At 42.9% G+C, this 7,778-nt stretch overlaps 1 protein-coding gene across 1 annotated transcript in view; it reads right to left on the bottom strand.

Annotated features, from left to right (window-relative positions):
• USP54 (ubiquitin specific peptidase 54) overlaps positions 1-7,778 on the bottom strand; it is a 153,687-nt gene extending 145,909 nt beyond the window's left edge. Inside the window, exon 1 of the mRNA XM_006170049.3 lies at positions 7,637-7,778. The gene's annotated coding sequence lies outside the window, so the exon portion shown is untranslated. The remainder of the gene's footprint in view (positions 1-7,636) is intronic.

Below are 7,778 nucleotides of genomic sequence, written 5' to 3'. Positions count from 1 at the left end.
GACCCCAACACCCAAAAGAAAACTCTCCCAAAAAAAAAAAAAAAAAAGTCATTTACATGGATAATAAATATGAATTTCGGGCCAGCCAGTGGTGTGGTGGTTAGGGCACTGGACACGCCCCCCCCCCATGGCTGACTCTATGGTTCAAGTCCCACATCTGAAGGCTTGAAAAACACATTAGGAGTCAGCAAGTGGCATAGTGGTTAAAGTGCTAGACTCCCAAATGACTGATTTCAGTAGAGTCCTAGACCTGACACCTTGAAAATCATGCTGTGTGGATGTACCCAAGAGGAGAACAGAAAGGAGACAGTAGTGTGGCCATCCCCAGTTGGGGGTGACTTCTCACTTTCTCTCTCCATCTCTCTGTCTCTCTCTGGTGAGTATATGCTCCCTATGGCAAAAACCTTTAAGAAGAAAGAAAGAAAGAATGAATGAAAGAAAGAACAACAAACACATTGGGCACATATGCATACATGTCCTAAGTTCCAAAAAGAATGGAGGAAAAGCGATTTCAGCATGGCAATTCTCCCTTGCCCCTGTAGCCATCTCTCTCCAGCAAGCACGCACATTTTACAGCAAAAATTAAAAACAAACCAAAAAAATTGGATTTTTAACTAAAAACCAGATTTTGGAGTTTAGAATATGGAGTTTAAAGAGCAAGTAGGGTGGCTGGCAGATGGTGTGGTGGTTAAGCAGACTCGACTTCCACATGGCTAAGGTTCGAGTCCTAGACCTGGCAGCTTGCTTTCTCACTTTCCTTTTCTCTCTCTGCCTCTCTCTGGTCAACTTGAAAAAAATAAAATATAATAATTTATTAATATTAATAACAAATAAAATTAAATAATTCTTTTTTAAAAATATAAAAATAAAAAGGCAATAGGTGGTATGGACATTAAGGTGCTAGATCGCACATAGCTGAATCCATAGTTCAACTCCCAGAGTCAACAACTTGAGAAATGCATGTGCATGTGTTTGCTTGCCCAAGGTCTTGAGAGGAGAATGGAAGAGAAGGGACTGTGGCATGGTCATCCCTCCTAGGGGGTGATTTCTCACTCTCCCTTTATCTCTCTCCAGTGAGTGCAAGTACGCCTTGGCATAAACCTAAAAAAAAAAGTACATATATTTATATATTTATACATAGCTTTAAAAATCTTTATACATATAGCTTAGAAAAAAACCTGAAAGCAGGCCAGCTCCGTTACCTAGAGGTTAAGGGAGACAGAGCCCATGGGACCAGCAGTTGGTGTGGTGGTTAAGGGGCTGGACACTCCCATATAGCCAACCATAGTTTGAGTCCCAGACCTGGCAGCTAGCTTTCTCACTTTCCTTCTCTCTCTCTCTCTCTCTCTCTCTCTTTCTCTCTCTCTCTCTTTCTCTGGTCAAATTAAAATAAATGAATGAATAAATAAAATTAAATAAATAATTTCTTTTAAAAAAAGGGAACAGATCCCACATTCCTGATGCACATTTCGAGCCCTGGCCCTGGTACCTTGAAAATTACACTGGGGGGGAACCAGCAGTTAGCGTAATGGCTATGTCGCTGGACTCCCACGTAGTCGACCGCGGTTCAACTCACGCCGGGCGCGTGTGCGTGCGTGCCCAAGATCCCGAGAGGAGAATGGAGGAGAAGGGATTGCGGCGTGACCATCCCCCCTGGGGGGTGATTTCTCGCTTTCTGTCTCTATGTCTCTCTCTGTCTGTCTGGCGAGCGCACGCGCCCTACAGTGAAAATCTCTCCAAAAAAAAAAAAATTACACTGGGGGTCCAGCAGGTGGTGTGGTGGTTGAGGGTGCTACTTTCACATAGCTAACTGCAGTTTGAGTCCCAAACCTGGTGGCTTGCTTTCTCACATTATCTCTCTCTCTCTCTCTCTCTGTCACTCTATCCCTCTGAATGAAGTTAAATTAAATCATTCTTAAAAAGAAAATAAAAGGAAGAAATAGAGAAAATCACAGTGGCAAGACCAGCAGGTGGCATGGTGGTTAAGGTGCTGGACATTCCCACATGGTTGACCACGGCTCAAGTCCTGAACCTGGTAGCTTCCTTTCTCACTTTCCTCTCTCTCTCTGTGTCTCTCTCTGGTCAAGTTAAAATGAAGGAATGAATGAATGAATAAATAAATAAATCTTTAAAAAAAGAAGAAAAGAAAAGAAAATCACAAGGGGAACGTGTGTAAGCATACCTAAAATCCTAACAGGAAAGAGAAATGTAAGAGAAAGGATTACAGGATTGTGGCATACCCACACCCCACTGAGGAGTGCTTTCTCTCTCTTCTCTCCCTCTGTCTCTGCCTCTCTCTGGTGAGCACACATACCCTCTGGCAGATAAAATAAAAAGATAAACCTAACAGCAAATTTATAAATACATGTGATAGGTATGTATTTTTCACAATACAAAAAATATATATATACAGTATAAAAATGTATCTGGGGCAAACACATGGCATGGTGGTTAAGGTGCCGGACTCCTACATGGTCAAACACAGTTTGAGTCCCAGACCTAGTGGCTTGAAACTCACACTGGGCATGTGTATGTGTGTGCCCAAAATTCCAAGGGAGAATGAAGAAGAAGGGTTTATGGCATGGCCGTCCCCCTGGGGAGTGATTTCTTGTTTTCTGTCTCTCTGTCTCTCTGTCTCTGTGTCTCCAGCAAGCACTTACACCTTATTGCAAAAATCTCTTTCAAAAAAACTGTCTGAGGGAGCAGCACATAGTGTAATGGCTATGTTGCTGGACTCCCATGTAGTTGACCGCAGTTCAAGTCCTGGACCCGGCGGCTTAAACTCACACCGGGCACATGTGCATGCATGCCCAAGATCCCAAGAGGAGAATGGAGGAGAAGGGATTGTGGTGTGGCCATCTCCCGCCCCCCCGGGGGGGGGTGATTTCAATGTGATTTTTTACTTTCTCTCTCTCTGCTCAGCGCACATGCCCTATAGCAAAAAAAAAAAAAAAAAAAAAAGTCTGAATGAATGCCTTAAGGTCTGTTATAATAACATTTGCCCTATATATGAATATAGATAATCCTTTGCAGTACTAAAATGATCACTTTCTGGAAGCTTACAAACATTAAGAATTTCTCATTATAATTATTTTCTAAGCTCCCTATACAATTATACACAGCATGAATATGGTAATTTATTCCATTCTCTATATAACAATCCAAACCTCATATTTAGCATCATGCTAATATTCAAATTAGTTCCCATACATAGTGTAAATATTGAGGGAGAAAAATCTATGAATTGAAAAAAAAAAAAAAAAGGAGATACCTTTATCCCTAAATCTATGCCCTCCCCAGCCAGAATCTGAAGTCTACTGTCCTGGCTAATACTACTCTCAACTTCTCCCCCTTTCTCCATACCAAGCCTTCTTTCTTGCAAAAGAAAAGGACTCTTTCATGGTTTTATGTGTGTGTGTGCGTGTGTGTGTCTGTGTGTGTGTGACTGTTTGTGTGTGCACACGTGTGTGTGTTTGTGTATGTTGTTCTCTTTTTTTGAGAGAATGATGTTTGCTATAGGGCACATTAGCTCACCAGAAAGACAGAAAGTAAGAAATCACCCCCCAGCAAGGAATGACCACACAGCAATCCCTTCTTTTCCATTCTCCTCTCGGGATTTTGGGCACGCATGCACACCACTCAGCTTAAGTTTCAAGTCGCCAGGTCCAAGACTTGACATGCAGTCGAAGACTTGAAATGCAGTCGAAGACCTGAACCAGTCAGGCATGCAGTGGGCATGCCTTAACCACTATGCTACCTGCTGGCCCCTCATTGCTTTTTAGAATCACATAAATTTCCAATTCCAATCCTTCAACGATCATTTATACCTCTGTGATCTTTGGCAACTTTGCAGTTTAAGCCTCAGTTTTCTTATACAAAAAAAACTTTTTGGAGAGGTTTTTGCTATAGGGTGCATGCGCTTGCCAGACAGACAGAGAGTCGGAAAGTAAGAAATCAGCCCCCCAGGGGGAATGGCCATGTCGCAATCTCTTCTCCTCCATTTTCCTCTTGGGATCTTGGGCACGCACGCACACGCGCCTGGGGTGAGTTTAAGCCACCATTATGTTAACTGCTGGTCCCTAAAAAAAAATTTTAAGTGTATTTATTCCTCCATGGGGGGGACTGAGGAGTGGCCCATGTTCTAAGGGGTTTTCATGCTACAATCCACCCCTAGCCTCGGTTGCCTGGATCACAGGTGCGACCAAGACGCCGACCTAGGATCTTCCCACATGGGTCCAGCACTGGCAGAACACTGTGTTGAGATGAGCCACCACAGCTTGCCCTTGCTTTCTTCTATTTAAAACTAAAGTATTAGTATCAAATATAGACCAGTGTTGTTGTGAAGATAAAATTAGATGTGCCAGGCATGTTAATAAACACTCAGGGACCAGCAGATGGCGTAATAGTTACGTCACTGACTCCCAAATGGCTGTTTCAAGTTCCAGACCTGGAGTCTTGAAACTCACACCAGGTGCGCATGTGCTTGCATGGCCAAGATCCCAAGAGGAGAAAGGAGAAGAGATTGCAGCGGCCATCCCCCTGGGGTGGGGGTGGGGGATTTCTCACTTTATGTTTCTCTGTCTTTAGGTCTAGCACACATGCCCCACAGCAAAAAGCTCTCTAAAAATAATAATAATCACTCATTATGTTAGCTATCATTATTAATGACTTAACAACAGGATATTTATTTTAAAAGAGTACTAAAAAAGTATTAAAGTATGAGAAGACCAGTAAGTTTTCTCCTCAAACTTCCATTCTAATTTTTATGAAAGATAGAGTATAATTAATGCAGTGCACTTCAGAATTAGCTTAGTATTTTATAATTTTTGTAGTCTTTCTCTTTTTGTCTTGTCAACTTTTTAAAGAAGTTTTTGCCTTAGGGCACACCCACCCGGTCTGGGACTCCTATTCTTATCACCTATTATGTAAACTCCTAAAGGCTAGAACATTGTTTCATCCTCTGGTATTCATATATTATGCTTACCACATTGTAATTACTTGTTTCTCTATCAGTCTCTGAGCAATTAGGCAGACATCAAATTTTACTTGTATTTCTTTGCTGAAGGCTTGGTAATCCAGACACAAAATGGTTTTAGGAAATGTCTATTGAATGGACAAATGAAGTAGTTGATCTTTTTCCCTCCTGCAGTGCCTTACCCAGTACTCTACACATAATAGGAGCTCTCAGTAAAGCTTGTTAGATTTACACAAAATCTTTTAGAGCCACCCACCACCAAAGCTTTATCTTGCCTCAGGAAAACACTTTTTTAAAAAATCATTTATAGGGGACCAGCAGTTAGCGTAATGGCTGTGTCGCTGGACTCCCATGTAGCTGACTGCGGTCAGAGTCCCGGACCCGGTGATTTAAACTCACGCCAGGCACATGTATGCGCATGCCCAAGATCCTGGGAGGAGACTGGAGAAGAGATTGTGGTGTAGCCAACGTCGGGGGGGGGGGTGGGGGGGGTGATTGTCTCTCTGTATGTCTGACACTGGAAAGCACATGCGCCCTACAGCAAAAACGTCTCCAAAAAAAAAAAAAACATAATTTTATCCAGCATTTTTTAAAACTTTATTTAATTTTATTTATTCATTCATTCATTTTAATTTAACCAGAGAGAGACAGACTCATACACAGAGAGAGAGAGAAAGAGGGAAAGTGAGAAAACAAGCCACCAGGTCCAGGACTCAAAACGTGGTCAGCCATGCGGGAATGTCCAGCACCCCAATCACCATGCCACCTGCTGGTCCCCATTTTTTTTTAAACTTTATTTAATTTTATTTATTCATTTATTTTAATTTCAGTAACTTTTTTTTAACTTAATCAGAGAGAGAGACATGGTGGCAGGGAGTGAAAAAGCAAGCTACTGGGTCCAGGACTCAAACCATAGTTGGCCATGTGGGAGTCCAGTGCCTCAACCACCATGCCACCTGCTGGCCTCAGTAGGAGAATTTTTCTGGGGCAGGCAGGTGGCGCAGTGGTTCAGGCACTGAACTCTCACATGACCATCTGTAGTTTGACCTGGAACTGGCAACTAGGTTTGTGTACATGCATGCCCAAAATCCTAAAAGAAGAATGGAGAAGGGATTATAAAAAATCCTAAAAAGAGAATGGAAGAGTCCAAAATCCCAAGAGGAGAATGAAGAAGAGATTGCACAAAATCCTCAGATGAGAATGAAGAAGGAATGAGAAGAGATTGCAAGGGTGGCCATTCCTTTGGGGAGGGGGAGAAGGAGGGTGATTTCTCACTTTCCCTCTTTCTGCCCTATGGCAAAACAAAAAGAAAACCACTTCTACTTTAAAGTTTAGCTGCAGACATTACAAATGAAAAGTTTGACACATTTCAAATAAGAGGGTTCAATGACTAACCACATCTAGGATAGCTCAGGAAGGATTTAAAAGCCATTATTCTAATTAATAAATTTGTGAACCTCAACATGGAAAATATCCAGTTACATAATCAAAAGGAAGGTTGTCCCTTGCAAGTGTATACCTACAAAGAAAAATCATGGGAAAGCTTGTTATCTGTAGGTTGAAAAGAGTAAATTCTTTTTAATGCCTAATTTGAAGCCATTGTTTTCATTAGAACTAAGAGTTAATGAGCAAACTGGTCCAAACCTGTCTCCAGAAAATAGTCTTTGCCATTCAGAAACTCAGAAATTAAATGTTTTCCCCTCTTAGAGACTTTTAATTCCTGACAGACTCCTTTTATTTCTATTGACAGATATTCAAAACTTGTCCTGTCTCCTAAAATAAAGCCTCATTCATGTCTTCAGAGGCAAATAACTTGAATAGGCACACTTTGGGTACACTAGGTTTTACATCCAAGTAACTGAAACTATCCCTAGATTTAATAGTGTTCAGCCTATTACAGCAATAGAAATACTTCTTAGTTTTAAAGTTACATTTGTGTAAGGTTTAAGTGTCCTACTGCACATTCTTTCAGCATATCATCTAAACCAATTTTACACTGTATATGTAATTTCATAAGTTCACTGTAAAGAAATTCTACACTTGAATGAATCCGGGGAGAAACGTGAGTTTAGCACAGACCTCCTTCTTTCAATTCAATAGGTTCCAGAGGAAGCACACCTTGGTTTTTTTCTCAAGAATTTCACCCGCCTCCACCCCACGCTTTAGAGTAGCAATCATTCATTATTCCACGCATAATCTCTCCGCCAAAAAAAAACCTTCCCAACTAACACTAATTCCCCAGGACTCGCCTTCTCGCATATCTGAGTGTTCGTGGGGTATTTCTTTAGAAAGAGGGAAGGAAGGCAAACAGTAAGGGGACCGGACGCCACCATTCCCGCCACGCCATTTAGGACCCAGGTCCAGGCGCGCTGGTCCCAATCAGCCTCTGGGGGAGCCTGGGGAGCTGCAAAGGTCTGATCCTTCTCCTCCCCACCTCCTCCCAACCAGTGAAAAACAAACTGGGCCCAACCTCTGTGCTCCCATGCAACATACCCGCCTCCTCGCTGTACCCCGTTTCTTCCCACTTCTTCCCGGATACAGACCAGTCCCTTTATCAAATTCCGAGACCCTGTAACCCTCTAGCTCCCAACACACACACCCTCTCCATGCTCTGGCCCCTGCCCCTTGAACCCCACTACACCCGAGTCCCTTCCCCTGGACCTCTCAGCGGCTCCAGCCCTCCTCTCGTGCCCCAGCGCGGACCGGCTCCCTGTCCCTGGACCCGTGGGACCCGGGTCTTCCCGACACGTCACACTCGGGCCAGTTCTCCCGCGACCCGACCTTCTCCACCTCTTCCCCAGGC

The sequence above is a fragment of the Tupaia chinensis genome, unplaced genomic scaffold (assembly GCF_000334495.1).
Source record: "Tupaia chinensis unplaced genomic scaffold, TupChi_1.0 Scaffold148012_1, whole genome shotgun sequence".
NCBI lineage: Eukaryota > Metazoa > Chordata > Mammalia > Scandentia > Tupaiidae > Tupaia > Tupaia belangeri.
This window is presented reverse-complemented; position numbering and strand designations above follow the sequence as displayed.